The 16,053-nt window shown below is 41.5% G+C and overlaps 1 protein-coding gene across 1 annotated transcript in view; it reads right to left on the bottom strand.

The window, feature by feature from the left end:
- MLLT3 (MLLT3 super elongation complex subunit) overlaps positions 1–15,813 on the bottom strand; it is a 255,214-nt gene extending 239,401 nt beyond the window's left edge. Inside the window, exon 1 of the mRNA XM_045022448.1 lies at positions 15,558–15,813. The gene's annotated coding sequence lies outside the window, so the exon portion shown is untranslated. The remainder of the gene's footprint in view (positions 1–15,557) is intronic.
- Between the last annotated feature and the right edge of the window lie 240 nt (positions 15,814–16,053).

Here is a 16,053-nt window from a genome sequence, read left to right as displayed (position 1 = left end):
CTCCAAGGTTTCCTGAAGTATTTTCTTCTATTCAGTATAGTGAGTATTAGAAGGCGGTTTAGTCTTATAATTGATTTCTACATTTGCAATTGTGTATTTGCTGAAGAAATATCTTTATTTCTGTTTGCTGTTACTTTGATTATTCTAAGAAAGGTGGGGGAAGCCTCTCCAGGCTTATAAATTAGACCCTGTATTTTTTCATCCTGGTAATACAGAGATAGTGTACTTTTTTTTCTTTCTTTAATAAAATCTTTTCTTTTTAGAACTTGATTGATTTCTTCCCTTGTTTGAATCAAGGTATCTCTCCTAAGGACTAGGAGAGAGGAGGGGGGAAGGAGGGGAGGGAAATAGGTTATTTCCCTTTGTGTTGAGATTCAAGGAGTTTGGATCTGTGTTCCCCAGGGAAAGTTTGGGGGAACAGGGAGTGTGCCAGACACTAAAAACTTGGCTGGTGGCAGAGTACCAGATCTAAACTAGGATTTTAGTTTAGAGGCGCCTATGCAGGTCCCCATCTTGTGAACACTAAAGTTCAAAGTGGGGAATAAACCTATGACAGCCCCCTCTTTGCCAGAGGGGGAGAAAGGATTTGAACAGGGGGTCTTCCACTCCTCCCAGGAGGGTACTTCAGTCACTGAGCTATGGGATAGTCTGATGTGGGGCTCTCTCCTGTTGAAGCTGTTTCACTGTGGGTAAATAATGAAAGAGTAGGAATGACTCTGTAGTCCAGGGATAGAGCACCCACCTGGTGGGCAAGATACCCGTTGTCAAGTTCTCCTGCTCCACTCACTCTTTCACCAAACCCTGTAGGCACTGAGTGAGTTTAGGCACCTACGGGGTTCAACAGGAGTTTTGTGCATTACACTGGGGGGACTTAGGCACCTAAAAATGGGACCCTGGTGCTTAAATCTGGGCTTAGGTGCCTAAGCAGCTTTGTGGATTCCATCCACGGGTCCTTGCAGGTTTGATTCCTATGTCATCTTCTACATTTGTACAGGGCTGAGTACATATTCTACTCTCAATAAATTACAATAATATATGCTGTAATAATACTCTGCATATATAGATTACCTTTCATCCAAGGATCTCAAATGACTTTACAAACATTACAATATCCCTAGGAGATAGGTAGGTATTATTATACCCATTTTACAATGGGGTGAAGTGAAGCACATAGGTTATGACTTTCTCAAAGCTACACCTTAATACAGTTACAAAGCTGGGAATAGGATTTAGGAGTCTTGGTCAAAATCTTCAAAAGTGATAAATGATTTTGGGTGCCTCAATTCTTGGATGGTCAATTTGAAACACCTTGGAAGTGCATGATTTTCAGAGAAGGGGCACACAGCTCCTTTATAGAGTGTCTTGAGTTGGACACCCAAAAATTGAGCTGTCCAAATAACCAGTAAAGTTTGAAAATCTTGCTTGACTATTAGTCCATTACGCTAAGCACTAATGAACTCTACACTAATACGCAGACTGTAGTATTTAAGCATATTAATAATTTCCCTTCCTTCCCTTTGCTTTACCTCCAATTAGTTACTGAATACACATTACTGGTAAAACTCACTGCAATCTTATGAAAAAATAATTTTCAATAAAGAAAAAGACTCATACCGCCTCTTGATATCCAAACCCATTCTCAATGCAGTACCTGTACCATGTTTTTAACAACCACTGTATGATGAAAAGTTTCATCTTAAATGTCATTACTTTAAAAAAACTTCAAAATGATCAAATTTAATTCATTACCTCTTGAAAGCTTTGTAATAGTGAGAGCATACCTTAACATGGTTAATTAGTAAGGCCACAACTTTGAAACTACATTTAGACACCTAAATTGGTATTTAAGCACCTAAATATGTGGTTTAATTTTCAGAGGTGGTTAGCACCTGAAGTTCCCATTGACATCACTGGGAACACTTAAGAAATGTGCTTAGGTACTGCCCTAAAGAAGGATACTTTTCTGAAGGGACTACTCTCATAAGTTATGGCTGCAGGATGAGGCCATAAGAGTCCAATCTTGCATTCCTTGTGTACCCAAAACTTCAATTAACTTCAGGTATGCAGGACTGAGTGGGCCCTAAAATATGTAGGGGATCGTATATACTGTGTCAAAAGAATACATGAAGTAGAAATGGGCATTATTTTATTAAGTAAACTTACAGGTGAATATTTGCAGCTCAAAATCCCATTATAGTTGAACTTCTGTTCTCAATAAATCTTGCTAGCTAGAAGGTAAATCAATTTACACCATCTTTCTGTATTTCTGGGCAACTCTTCAGAAATCTTGGCTGCCTGTTTGTAGTTTTCTTCCTTGTTTACATATTGTTTGACATCATGAAAAATGTGCTACTCTGCAACACCACTGAAGTGATAGTGGGCACCACTCCCTGTATCCCTATTATGTATTTATCATCACTTTTTGGAGAGCATACTGTATAAGGATTAAACGAACAAATTGTTCATGTTATTAGACTAAATAGGAAAAATATATAATAGACATATTTTGTGTGAACCATACTATGTTCTTCTGGCTGGATAGAAAGCATGCAGAAAAACTAAGTAATGAAAAGAAAAGACGTCATTATTTATTGATATCCTTCTTGCCCACGTCCCCTGGCCTTCTCTCCATCCCCAAAATATCTTAAATTAGTCTCCCCACATTTGTTTTGGAAACCATTATTAATTATTATGATTGTTGCTTTGGGTACATTTAGACTGATGGATTCTCCTTCCACATAAAAGCAAAAGCTGTCTGTAACTATGGATTAAATGGGAGGTCACAGAGGGCCTGATCCTGAGAAGTACAGAGCACATTCAGTATTCATTGACTACAATAAGAGATAAGGGGTGAAGATCTGACCGGAGGGCCCCTCAATACTTCTGTTAAGGAGCTGAACACTTTGCAGTATGTGACCTATGATGACTTATTTCTAGACCTAATATATTTGTAAGTATGTAAAGTTATTCATCCATGGTTTTCTCAAAAGACTACAGTGCGAGGTTTTGAGTTTTCCCTTCTCTTTCCCATATTCATTTTCTTAATAGTGAGGGTTCTTGAGGTCTGGCACGATCACAACAAACTTATATTATAAATAAAATAAATCACACAAGGAAAGAGAGAATTATTTCTGCTCTAAAAAGACTGGTGCCAACACTAGCTGTTTCACTGAAGTTCACTAGGAAGGAGTTCAAGTCACATCTGAATTAGATGGAGTTTTTCCTGAAGGCCATAAAACTATAACCATGTTAATGGTAGTTTTGTCTGCTTCTTGTTTTATGATGCCTTTGGTATTTTTTTGCTTTATTAGACTTAAAATGTAGACTTATACAGCATCTTTTATACGCAAGTCACTTTACAAGATAATTAATTGGATTCTGGTAATACAGGGACTCTATAGGCAAACAGAATAGCTATTAGGTATTCAACAATAGCTTCCACACAGTTTGGGATATCTGAACCTGTTTATTGAGAGAGGGAGTGTGGCCAAGACACAGGGGATATCCCCTACCCTTTTTTAAAAGACCCATGGGATCTTTAATTTCCACCTGTAGAAACAACAGTATCTGAGTATAATGTTTCACTTGAAGGGCAGTGATCTTTATTTTCAATGGTTCTGATGTTATGTGTCTTCTGTCAAGATCAGCTTGGGTTGCTGCAGAGAATGAGCTGAAATAAGGGTGTGGGTCATTGGGAAAGCAGTAATTGAAATACCCACTAATTTTTAATTGGTATCAGTGAAATAATTCTCTTTATGAGATCCCTTTAAAAGATACTGTAACAAGGTGGCTTGCCCCAGGGGCTGGAGAGCCTGGAGCTAAGCCAACTGTGATTACAGAATGAATCCCACTTGAGAGGAATCAGGTGATGCCAGCATAAAAGAAGCAGGAAGTTACACTGAAGGGAGAAAGCACAGAAAATTACAGCTATGTTTGTAAACACTGTAGGGCTCAGAGTTAGTGGCGGTGAGGGGAGTCACCATCTGAGAAAGCTGGAGGAGAAGGGCAAATTCCAGGCAACAGGTGGAAGAAGGCAGAAAGTCAGCCCCTCCGGGAAGAGGGGTTGTACCCACTTGAAAGTGGGATAAAGACTGTGTGAGTTTGTGTTCTATTTGAAAGACTTTGTTATTTTTGGAATACCTGGAGAGAGACACTGAATTAGGGTTAGGGCTTAGAGAGCCAGTATGTACCTGAAAACTTAAACAATTGGACCTTCAAGAGAGGACTGTTCTGGACTACCTTAGAACTGAGTTCTTAAGGAGCCCTGAAATGCTGTGAAAGAGGGGATTCCTGCCCTGCACTACAAGGCTCCTGGTGCTAGGCCCTTAAAAAGATGGTAGTGTAGGTTTTCCCGAGCACATTTCACCAGGACATCTTCCTATCTTCCAGTACCTGTCTCTGCCCTTTCTTTGGCCTTTGTCCACTCAAGAAGCCCCAGGAACTTTAAAGGGACACACCATGGTACAGGGCTGACTGACCCATCAATGCCTATTAGCCCACATGGTCTGGGATGCATTGTGGGGTGTCCCTAGCTTCTGATTGCCATAAGCTGAGAGAGGATAACAAGGGATGAATCATTCAATGATTGCCTGTTCTGTTCATTCCCTCCAAAGCACCTGGCATTGGCCACTGTCAGAAGACAGGATACAGAGCTAGATAGACCATTCTAACCCAGTGTGGCCATTCTTATGAGCAGGGGCAGCTCTGTTTTTTGGCACCCCAAGCACGGCAGTCAGGCAGCCTTCGGTGGCGTTTCTGCGGGAGGTCCGCCCCGGTCACGCGGATTCAGCAGCGGTTCTGTGGGAGGTCTGCCCCAGTCACGCGGATTCAGCTGCGGTTCTGCGTACCCGCCGGTGAATTCCCACTGAAACCGCGGGACTGGCGGACCTTCTGCAGAAACGCCGCCAAAGGCGGCCTGACTGCCACCCTCACAGCAACCGGCAGGCCGCCCCCCGCAGCTTGCTGCCCCAGGCACTCGTTTGCTGCACTGGTGCCTGGAGCCACCCCTGCTTATGAGCCCAGTCCTTACTACTCTGCAAGGGGTCAGTCCCCTAGTACAATACAGTAGTTAATTCTGGCACTTAAAGGAAGTGAAATGCCTTTTAAAGATATAATAACTCTGAATTTTTCCATAATTTTAGATCTTTAACTCCTTTATACAGCCTATATTTAAAATCATGTAGTGGTCTTATTGCAAGCCAGATATTTTGATTACAGACCTAAGACACCGGTCTGACTTATGAGCCAAAACACTGAGCCTAAATATCTGATCATACACATAAAACAAAGAATATCTGTATATTGCTATAAAATGTCACCCTGCCTGCCAGGAAGTAATGGCAAAATATTCTAAGAGGTTTGGCTCTTCCTTGAATTAGCTACATTTACACACACTGATCTAAAGCCAAGTAGCTTGGGCCAGGCTTTGGGCTTGTTTAGAAGTTTTATTGGCTTGTCTGCTTCTAATTACGAGTAAAATAGAAAATGAGCACTTTAGTCGGTAACATTTAAACCACTTGTCAATGGCAAAGACGTTTACAAGTGATGTTTGGATATTTTAGAAAACAATATAAAATGGTTTATAACTCACCACCAACCACTTCACTAGGTGGGAGAAAGGACAACAGATAAATGCAAAAGGAAGTTGTAGCTACGTACGATAACACAGTATGGATGGTAAAAAAATAAAACATTTAGCAGACTCTAGGGACATATAAGGAAACCTGTTTAGAGTGGAAAGTCTTGTTGAGAGACCTACAAGGAAGTATTTCGTTTTTGGTTTCCTCACGATGCTATAGTCCCTAGAGGAAATATTCTTGTAAAACAAATAAAGGAATGCAGGGTCAAATTCTGCTCTCAGTTTAGCCAGTGAAATATCTGAATCCAAAGGAGTGACTCTGCATTTATACCAGTATAGCTGGGCCTGATTCTGATCACACTTGCACTGGAATTAATCAAGAGTAACTCCATTGAAGTCAATATCCCTGATTCTTTTCTATATGGAAGTCTCCTCAGTGCTAGAGAGAAGAGAGAGCCTGTGAAGGAGCTGGATACAGCTCCCTGATTGTCATCATGAATCTATGCCAGCCAGGGCCGGCAGTAGGCACTAGCCCAGCAAGCAGGTGCTTGGGGCAGCCAACGGAGAGGGGCAGCAAGTCCGGCTCTTCAGCAGCAATTCGGAGGCAGGTCCCTCACTCCCTGTCGGAGGGAAGGACCAGCCACCGAATTGCCGCTGAAGACTGAAACGGCGGCGGTAGAACTGATTGTGATTGGGGCTTTTTCCTTTTCTTTTTTTTTGCTGCTTGGGGCGGCAAAAACCCTGGAGCCGGCCCTGTTGCCAGCCCATTTCCTGTCCTGCCCTAGGTTAGAGCTGTCTTGGGGCTTCTCTAAATTTGTGCCAGCTAACACGGTTCCATATGGAACTGTATGCCAGCTGAAGCTAATTGGAGTGCAGTATGCCTTTACGTTCCTCCTGTGCCAGGGCTTTGTTGAGGGGACGTCACAGGGGCTGGGTACACTGTCTCTCTCCAGATAAGAGCTCCCCTGTATTGGAGGAATTCTCAGCTGGTCAGCCCCAGGTGCTTTCCAGCACCACTGGGGCAGCACTAAGGGACTAGAACACAGAGAAGAGTATGACTTTGAAGCATAAAGCCAAACCATCTTTGAGGCATAAAGCCAACTGGGAAACCAGAATTAGGGCCACAGAAAGTAGAATTTGGCCCTAAAACAAGGAAAAGTCAATGAAACAGGTAGAAACATGTAACAAAAAATAACATGGGAAGGAGAAAGAGATTGGACAATGAACAATTAATAAAAAATATCTGTCAAATGTTGGATTCAAAAACCATTGCAAGAGTTGATGAATATATGTTATGTGTTTGCAGGATCAGGGCCTCAGAGTTTAGAAAGGCCCAATTCAGAAATTTAAACATAAATCATCAGAATGGAAAATAGCTGCATTTACACATGAGAAAGCTATAAAGCAAGGCTGTTCAACATATGGATGTTTGGGAACCAGTTTGGAATCACAGCAGTACAAGAGAGCAGGAGGTAATTTTATGAAGGCACGGAGGGGCAGGGGGGAGAGGCAAAGCAGAATAACATGGGGTGGAAATACTCTGAAAACTGTTGGAAGGGGAATGGTAGCTCTGCAGCGCACAGATTCCTCCCTGTCCCAGAGATTTCAGCTCTGTGTGGTCCATGGAATCCAGGAGACTTTGGGAGCAGAGCTGCAGAGCAGCTGCACTCAGTTTACACTACTCCTAATGGTATGCACCCTTCAATGCACGCTGGATTTCCTCTCAGAAGACTTTCTGCCACCACATGACTTTAATTCCAGGCACTTTTCCATATATTAATGTATTAAAATAAAACGCTGGAGCTAACAAGATACAAATGTAGCAAGCATGATCTCATTGCTTTTCCATATTATAACTCATTTCCAATACCCCAGTCTCCTTTTCTTTGTCATCCCTCACCATATAACATCAGATTCAGATTTGAAATGGACAGAGCAGGAGCCTATCAATTGTATTTGTCTGTTAAGTGCCACAAATGCCTAACTTACTACATAAATAACAATGGTCATGAATAATCAGAGCACCATTCATTCCTGTGCTACACCTGCATCCTTCTTGGAGAGAGTGGTTCTGAACGGTGGTGAGGAGAGATGCCAAAAGGGAGCGCTGGTCCTAAGGAATCTGGGATTCCAAGGTGAGGAAAAGGAGGAGCTGAGCAATATTTCTGAGCTGGCAGCTCCCTTGTGGGTACATCTGGGATGTGTGGAATTTGCCTTGGGAGTGCAGACAAACAGGCAGGTAGGGTTTAGAGCAGGGGTCGGCAACCTTTCAGAAGTGGTGTGCCGAGTCTTCATTTATTCACTCTAATTTAAGGTTTTGCGTGCCAGTAATACATTTTAACATTTTTAGAAGGTCTGTTTCTATAAGTCTATAATATATAACTAAACTATTGTTGTATTTAAAGTAAATAAGGTTTTTAAAATGTTTAAGAAGCTTCATTTAAAATTAAATAAAATGCAGAGCTCCCTGGACCGGTGGCCAGGACCCAGGCAGTGTGAGTGTCATTGAAAATCAGCTCGCGTGCCGCCTTCAGCACGCGTGCCATAGGTTGCCTATCCCTGGTTTAGAGTCATCCCATTCTACCTCTTGCACAGGGCTCCATGAGCTACTCACTAAAGGGAAACATTTAGCAGAAACTCTTCAGGTGGGCTTTTTTTCAGAAGATGGGAGGGATGGGCCAAAGAAATGCTTTTCATCTCCAAATCTAGTTCAATTTATGTTAGTCCCAGTAATAGAAAGTGATTGAGTCAGTAGTGAATGAAAATATAGAGGCTCCCAGAATGCAAAATTTGAGATTGAGTAGAGAGAACTGTTATTTAAATGTACCACAGAAAAATAAGATGACAGAAATATTGTTCTAAAAGATCTCTGAAGAATATAATTGGAAATAGGAATCTAAGAAGGCCAGAAAGCAGTTGTGACTAAAGAGAAAAATAAAGGCATGGCAACTAAACTAACTTTAGTGCTATTGAATAGCTTTTCTGAATGAATAAATGGTTTTCAGTAGCAAACTTACTCTTGTGCATAGTCTTTTCTCACATTATTGGTCTCATTTATGTAAATGGAACTATCTGTATGAGTAAGGACTACACGTGAGTGATGTATTGCAGAATTGGACCCTGAAAGGTACACATACTTTGTAGTTTTAAGACCCACATATAAGTGGTCAAATCCTGTTTACTCAGGTAAACTTTCACTGACTTCTGTGGGAGCTTGAATCATTAAAAATGAAGGCCCCGATCCTGCTAAAACTTATGCATGAGAAACTTTAAACACATAAGTAGCCCCAATGACTTAATTGACACTAATAGCACTATCACGTTTAAAGAACTCATGTACAAAATCTTTGCAGGACTGAGACCTAAGGACTTGAACTAATGTCCACTGAAGTCAATGGAGAGAGTCCCATTAACTTCAATGGGTGTGGGAAGAAGCCCTAAATAAAAGGCTCTCCTGCCAGTGCACCCCCTTGATGTGGATGAAATGATAATTCTCACTTGGGCTAATGATGGTGGTGGCTTTTGTGATAAAGACACTTGTTCACTCACATTTCACAGAAGTCACATTTTCTTACTTGTGTCTATTAGTCAAATGCTGCTCCAATCTGCTGGCAAACTCTGTGGGATCTAATTAGGCTGCGTTGTTCCTGGAAGGAAAAGAATCACAAGACATCATTCTGATTCTTGGAATCCTTACACTGTCAGAGACAATGTTTTCCTCCCTTCTGACTGGCCTCCTCATTTGGAATTTACAAAAGCGTAAATGTATACTGCTCTGAGATGAGCTGTCAGAGAAGCAGAGGGTGCAATGTGAGCATCAGGCATCAGGACTGTAAATCTCAGCAGTTCTAACCCCATGTAGCTTGAACTGTGAATTAGGTACCTTTAATTTAAATAGAGGTGAACCTCACAAAGATTTACAAAGCAATTGTAAGAATACCCCCTTTATGTTTTAAAAGGACAATGTCAATATGACATCCCTTTGCTCCTGTGGGGTTGCACAGTGTACGTGGAGGTGGAATTTACCGCCATTTATTATTTTTATTATTATTAATTGTTTTGTGGTAGTGCTGAGGAGCCCCAGTCATGAACCAGGGCCTCAATATGCTAGGCACTCTATAAACACAGAATAAAAAGATGGCCCCTGCCCCAAAGAGCTTGCAATTTACATAATTTGCATTTTACTAAATAAAAATATAGGGCTAGATTGTGATGCTGAGCAGAGCTCTGAGTGAGGAGTTGAGCACAAGCTGCAGCAATTCAAGAGTAGCCCCAAGGTACATTGTACTCAGAGACACTCCACCCGGAGAAAATTCCTCTCCTACATCCTCCTTGATCTGGGAGAGCATATCAACTAATAGATATACCTAGAAAGTTAAAGGAAACACAATGAAGCACCAGAAAAAAGGCAGCGTCTGATCAGTAATAATTGGCAGTTACATATATTATATTTGATTACTTAAAGAAACTTCACTAGCAGTTGAACGTGCATAATGGAGAGCAGGATTTGGCTTTATAAATACATTCCACAGTATTTCAGAATTCCTAATTTCAGTTTCTTAAACTGGAAGTGGTGAGGTCTGATATGGAGAAGGGAACAGAATGAGAATGGACACAGGATATGAGGAATGTGGGACTTTTCAATCAGGGGTGAGGAAGGAAATAACAGTGAGAGATTCTGACATGAAATAGCCATAGGAGTAGGAGAGGATAAGTCTTTAATGGTTAGTATTTCAGGAAGGGATCAAAGACTCTTCATTACCCTTCCCTCATCCATCCTGGGTTGCCATCAGAGGCAACTATGAAGAAGAGGGAAGATGCCATGAGGCAGGTCCCATGCTTTAAATCATGCCCCTAATGAAGTCAATGGGGTCAAAAATTCATTCAATGAGTCATCCTCTTATGATATAAAAAAAATGTCAATTTGAAGCCAGGTATCTGAATTTTGACTGGAATTTGGCTATCCATTGAAACTTGAAATTTAATTCAGTCCAAGTCACAAGGATGCAATACTATGGTACAAACTTTGTAATAGAATATCAGGACATCATTCCACAACTTCGTGGCTCTCCATAGAAGTGATGATGCTTGAGTGCTAAGGTATTATAACCAAGAGCTGTAGTATTTCTTTACTCATAGCTGCACTCTTCCTCCCTCTTCCTTTTTCCATTTGTTTACTTCTTTTTTCTTTCCAGTTGCAATGTCCCAGGCAATTTGCTTGTCCTCTGCCTACTTGTAATTTACTTTGGGATCAATGGAGTTAGATTATCATTAATATTTGAAAACTAGCCACTGTATATGTGCAGAAGTTACTTTTCATGCCATTATTACCCACTCTGTGAATTACATCAGTGACATGTTATAGTGACATTGTATTTAGACTGAAGTATCACAGTGTATACTTATTAGCAAAATCAAGGCAATTTTTGACAGAGCTAAAAGGAAAGCTATAATGACTCTAGTAGAATTGTTTTGGGTCCATTGGCCTTTATGACCTAATACATTTTTAGTGGAATTGTCTGAGAGCACATTTTCTTAATAGCGAAATACCAAGTAATAGGATTTTTTCCACTGTGCCATATTCTTAATGGACAAAATATGGCAAGAGGTTCAGAGGCTGAGCTGTAGTAGTGTTGATAGAATTATTCTATTCCAGTTTTTCACAGAGAACCAAATATAGGCCCTATGTGTTTCTGGTTTGGACATGAGCCAAAAATGCATTACTGTGAGCCCATATTCAGATAGGCTACAATCCCAATTATTACCCTTCTCTGCAGATTATGTCTGCCAGGTGCAGAAATAATAATGTGTGAGAGGTGGGATAGACAGAGTAGGACAATAATTGCTAAAACATATGGAAAAAATCCCATTGAAATGCCTTTTCTGTAGCTCCAGGCCCTCTGCAGATTTGGGGGCAGTGCAGAATAGATAGAAAGGAGCTGCGTGGCTTCCTGATTTTGCTTATATGCACAATCAGTAGGTTGGATTTGACCCATTGTTTTGAATATATCTCCCACCGACATAGCTACTGCTGCTCATTGGGTGTGGTTTAATTATACGGGCAGGAGAGCTCTCTCCCAGCAACATAGAGCAGCTACCGGGGAGACCTTACAGTGGCATAGCTGCAGTGGTACAGCTGTGACTCTGTAAGGTCCATAGTGTAGACACAGCCTTAGTGTTCAACTCCTTAAATCTTTTTTCTAAAAGATCCTTTGGGGCCAAGAGGTTGAACTTCTTTGCAATTTTGGAGAAAATTCTGATGTCATTTGCATTATGTAGCTATGAAGCACACACACGCTTCCATTTCTAAAACGTCTTCCTCCTGCAAAAAATGTTGTTAATGCTACATGAGAGCTGAAAATTTAAACACAAAAAGTCAGCAAATTCTCAGTTAGATTTCCAACACCAACCCAAGAATATCCAGGGAGGCATGATCTGAGCTCATATCTGAGGGATGAGATCTCCCAAATTTCTAATTATAGCTTTGTTTTACTGTAGATTCACAATGAGGTCTTGGCAAGTTACTTAAGGTCTCTGACTCTGTTTTCTCATCTGTAAAATGTGGATAATAATACTTTAGTTAATGTTTGTAAAAATGCTTCAAAGATAACCACTACATATTATTGTTATCCCTCAGTTCAAGCACCAACTTTAACTGTGCCCTGTTGCTCACAAAAATTAGGACCTAATCTAAGCTTATTAAAGTTAGCTCAGATTTTAGCTCAGATCTTTTAGAACAAGTCCTATAACATGAACACACACAGGTAGTAATATAAAATACCAGCTTTACACATCTAAGGCTAGAGAAAAAGATGTTGGGTCAGATCCTCCATTGACTTCAACTGAACCACCCTGAGTCACACCAGCTGAAGACTTTTCCCACAGTTTTTGTATTATATTACCCAGAATGTTTGACCAGATAATGAAAGCTCTTTATTGTAATTAACGTTGGGAGAACCTAAAAAGGTTGGTTTCAAATAAGAATCCAAATGCTAGGATCCTTAAGCCATGGATATTTAAACTGTGTCACTTGGGGCCCAATTCTTCAGTAATTCTATTCTCAGAACTCCTCCTGAAGTCAGTGGGAGTTTACAGTGTAGGAACGTGCAAGCCTGATGAGTTTTCAAGGAGAATGAATCTTAGAATAAAGAAAAAAACCCTTGTGATATTAAAACCTTCCTGGGATTCCATTATTTTATACGTAGTCATGGCTCACTGATCCAAATCTATTTGCAATCTCCATTTTTATGTGCTCAAAAATTAAATCATATTAACAGCTCAGTAATGCATAAATGCCATCAGATTGCTTACCCAGGTCCATGGACAAATCAAGCATGGATTAACTATATTCAGGGACAATAAAATCTGCAGGCCAGTAAAATCAACACAGAATGAGTGTATATGAAGTCACTGCCTGGACTTTGCTGTGCAGAATGAAGGATTTAATTTAAACAAACAAAGGGCCTGATTCCATGATGCACTGAATACCCATTAATGTGAATGGGGACTGAAGGTGCTCATCATGTCACAGGCTTAGGTTCAGACAATGTTCAGCCCTTCTGGTTGTGAAGGTAGTTTCTCACTGCTGTCTTGTTGGTTCTTTGTTAAACAAAAACAATATAGCACCAGATATGTGAACACTTTACTCATCTTTAAGTATAATCCTTAAAACAGTTTAGATTATGTAAATGTTTTCACATTTACACCAATTTGTCCAAAACCAAAACACCTATTTCTAGTCATTGTGAGACAAATGCTTCCCTACTGTGGAGAGCCCTGACTCAATGAAACTTGTAATGAGGGGAAGGCAGGATCTGAGGACCTTCTGATGAGAGTCTGCACCCACTACATGATGCAGAGTTTTATGGCACAAGGGTTCCCTGCACTCCAGCATGTGGAGATTAAAAATACTTGAAGGTAAACCATGTGCTGGACTGGTAAATGTGCCTTGATAGCTTCATCAGCCATTCTCCCCCATGGAGTTGGAACACCCCAGATAAAAGAGCTACTGTCTGCTGCTTCTCTGTTTACTTGGAGCAGGGAGGATTCTTTCTCTCTCCAGCCCACATGGTGATCCTGAGCATGCAGCCCAGCCACTTGGACTGTGCTCCTAAAGGCCAAAAGTTCAAAAGACAAGGTTTATACACCACATTGAGCCCAAATTTTCCATACTGTCCACAGTTGAGGTAATTGCACACTTTTGGGCTGTTTTACCTGTCCTTATTGCTGACAAGCCACATTTGCTAAAATTATTTCTGTTACCAGAATTAAGAGATTTTAAATAAATATTGTTTTTAAACATGGCAGGGTTTACTGCTATTGAATCATGAAATACATTAACTGTGAAGTTCCTTATTCCAGTCCTTATTTTTTTTTAAGCTACAATACTTCCTAGTTTAGATGGAACTCTGTTTAAGAAATAAGATATTCTAGCATTTTCAGTGGCTGCTCCCTAATGATTTGCATGTACATAACATCTTTTAACAGAAAAATCTCAAAGCACTTTACGATAGCTGTAAGGAGAAGGTACTAGTAACTGTAGTACTCTGAAATTGTTGCCTCTGCACATTCACACTTGTGGAATAAGCAACTACTCATGCACAAGCTTGGACTCTTCCTAAGAACTGATTGGTCAGAGTCATTAAGCCCTCCTTATCCTCCCCCCTGAAACAGAGTTCTCTGGGTACAAAAGTGGGAGTTTTCTTAAAGTAGATTACTCTAGGGTTAACAAAAGCTGTTGTCTCATGTATTGGAGGTTGGTAAACTGATTTGGCAGCCCACTCCACCCTAACAGAATTCAAAGACAACTTGTACTGTTTCAAGTGCATTAGACAGACCAAGTTAAAACCAGTAGAGGACTATCTTGGGTCTACTCCCAGAGTAGTGAATTGGAGTAAGTGAAAGTGGATTGCCCAGCAAAGCTTGTAGCTGACTCAGGTTGCTTTGGTGTAGAGCATGAACCATCCCAATTATGGCTTGGCAGTCAGGATTCTAAGGACTCCAGTGGCTTCCTTTTTGCTGAGTAAAAGGGCTTGATTTATTGTGCCCCTTCATGGAACCACAGCCAATACGATGCTGTTCTGAGGACCAGTTTCTGGAAGATCTCCAACCAAGAAGGCCCTGACAATCAGAAGCAAGACCCTTGATCCCAGACACCTGAGCTCGCTAAACAGGGCTCCATGCAGAAGAGCTCTCCTTTGACTCAGGCAAGACCTGAGTTTCTGATGCAATCTACAGGCCCTTAATATAAAAGAATCTTCTGGGTTAACTTGCCCCTCTCATTGATGGTGCCATGCCCTTGGCACTGCACCTGGTCAACCTGGATGATATCCAGGACCTTGAAAATGGCAAAGCTGGGCCCTTGACACTGGACTCAGTCAACCCTGAGGAACCAAAGTCTCTTATGCCAGACATAAAACCACTCTGATGAGCAGCCTATGGAAGTGAAATGCCTCTTAGCATAGACTGGGCCAGACCTTCAGCACCAAAACATTACAAAGGGACAAACTCTGACAAACCCAGGACAAAGTCACTTACACCCGGGAGAAAGCCTTCATGGTGAGTGTTCTTTGGAACAGACAGTGCCAGACTTTCAGCACTGGACTCATTTGACTAGAGAGTCTGCAACACGGAGATACTATTTCCTTTGGTTTGTTTTAAAAGGAAAAAATGAAAAACTAACCAATTAATGGGCAGCGTGATGGAGAATACACACCCCTCACCAGCCAGGAAAGGGTTAACAAGCTGCTGTGGGCTCAGCCAGCCCCAATCCATTATACCTGCCTGGGAGACGGGGGCCCAAAAGGGGGAGAGCCTACTTCAGTTGGGTGCCGCCTGAGAGGGAGAGCACATCTCCAGCTCTCACTCTGTGAGAGAAGCCTAGCTAGGGTTAGGAATGAACTGCAGCCTGCCACAACCTCCCTGAGGGGAGGAAATCCTGAGCTGCGTCCATTGTTCTGACTTGCTACCAGTCACTTGCCTATTGTTGCTGAACCAGACTGCCCTCCCGAAGAGAGTGACAACCAACTAAAATCCTTTGTCTTCTGCACCTGACTGGGGATGCAGCAGCCGGTAGTTGTAAGTCCAGGAGTGAAAATGGTCACAGGTGGGGGGGAAAAAAACAACAATGAAGAAGTTGCAGGGATACCAAGTGAGCCTTGAGCTCACAGCATCGTCAACAGTCACAAGAACCCAGTGGCTGTTGGGGGCCACTCCCCCATTTATACTCCCAGAACCCTAGGTGAAGTGGGAGGGTAAATGGCCCCAACAGACACTGCTTTCTAGAAGATTCTGAGCTGACGGCAGGCTTGTCCCATTATGCAGAGCAGTATCAGGGGGTAGCCGTTTTAGTCTGTATCCACAAAAACAACAAGGAGTCCGGTGGCACCTTAAAGACTAACAGATTTATTTGAGCATGTGGAGCAGTGGTTCTCAACCAGGCATACTCGTCTAGTCCAGAGTCTTGTCTCTAACAG

Source organism: Mauremys mutica, chromosome 6, assembly GCF_020497125.1.
Source record: "Mauremys mutica isolate MM-2020 ecotype Southern chromosome 6, ASM2049712v1, whole genome shotgun sequence".
NCBI lineage: Eukaryota > Metazoa > Chordata > Testudines > Geoemydidae > Mauremys > Mauremys mutica.
This window is presented reverse-complemented; position numbering and strand designations above follow the sequence as displayed.